The 1160-nt window shown below is 32.7% G+C and overlaps 1 non-coding gene across 1 annotated transcript; it reads left to right on the top strand.

The window, feature by feature from the left end:
• On the top strand, positions 1 to 86 carry TRNAY-GUA. The gene is given in 2 exon segments: positions 1 to 37; positions 51 to 86. It is a non-coding gene; the product is annotated as a tRNA-Tyr (tRNA).
• Positions 87 to 1160: the final 1074 nt, after the last annotated feature.

Here is a 1160-nt window from a genome sequence, read left to right as displayed (position 1 = left end):
CCGACCTTAGCTCAGTTGGTAGAGCGGAGGACTGTAGTGTTGTCACGGTAATCCTTAGGTCGCTGGTTCGAATCCGGCAGGTCGGATATTTCTTTTCCAATTTTGACGCATTTCGTCTTGTCAAATGGCTTTCTGTATTCTCTTTTATTTCCCATGCAGTAATAACCCCAAAATTTGTTTTATTTACTACTGCATTTATATCAATTTAATCAATAAGCATTTTGGTTCGTGCTTCGGAGTTAAAATTTTACATAATAAATTAATTGAGCCCCATTTTTATCCCAAAAAAAAAAAAAAAAAGAATTTTTGAATAGTATATTGATCGAAAATGTGTGATTAAAAAATAATTTAAAAAGATTTATGTATAATAATATTTAATTGAAGAATGTGTGATTAAAATAGGGTTATAACACTATTTAGTTTTTTTTTTTTTTTAAAATAGGGTTCAAACAAAGGCTAAGTTAGGGAGAATTGCAGAAATTGTGTCAAATTTTTTTATTTTGTCTCAAACTTTATCTAAACATTTCGTTTATAGGAGCCACAATTTTAAACTTTTAAAAAATTTGCGTATGGAGTCCAAATTGACGGCTTTCGTCCAATTGATAGTCATTTGACCAAAAAAAAAAAAAAAAAGGAAATTTGATAATTTTGACCAATTAACATAAAGGCATTTTTGCCGGATCGCATTTTTCCCCTTAAAAATAAAACATTAAAAAAACAAAATAATAAAAAACCAAAACCAAAATTTTCTTCTCTTTACACCCACACCCAAAACCAAAGCCAGAGAGCCACCGCCACCCGCCCCTTCATCTTCTTCCCCTTGAAGAAATCAACACCAAAAATCCAGCAACATTGATAATAGGAACACATCCCAACAGATTTCCGCAAAACAATACCAAAAACACATCCCCACAATTTTCTGAAAAGCAACATTACCCAAGAAATCTTACTATGGCGGTACCGACAAACAGAAATCCAGCAAACTGATTAATCCACAAATTAAACCAAGGATCTAGAAACACGCTTTCCATAACTCGACAAATGCTCAATTTTTCTTTGTTTACATAAAGTCATCGAAGCTTTGGGGCCAATTTTTGGGGCAATGCTTCAATGCAGTTGGATGCCCTAAAATTCTTTATGCAACATCAATAGTGGAAATT

The sequence above is a fragment of the Olea europaea genome, chromosome 2 (genome assembly GCF_002742605.1).
Source record: "Olea europaea var. sylvestris chromosome 2, O_europaea_v1, whole genome shotgun sequence".
Lineage (NCBI taxonomy): Eukaryota > Viridiplantae > Streptophyta > Magnoliopsida > Lamiales > Oleaceae > Olea > Olea europaea.
Note: the sequence above shows the minus strand (reverse complement) of the source record. Positions and strands in the feature narration are given on the sequence as shown.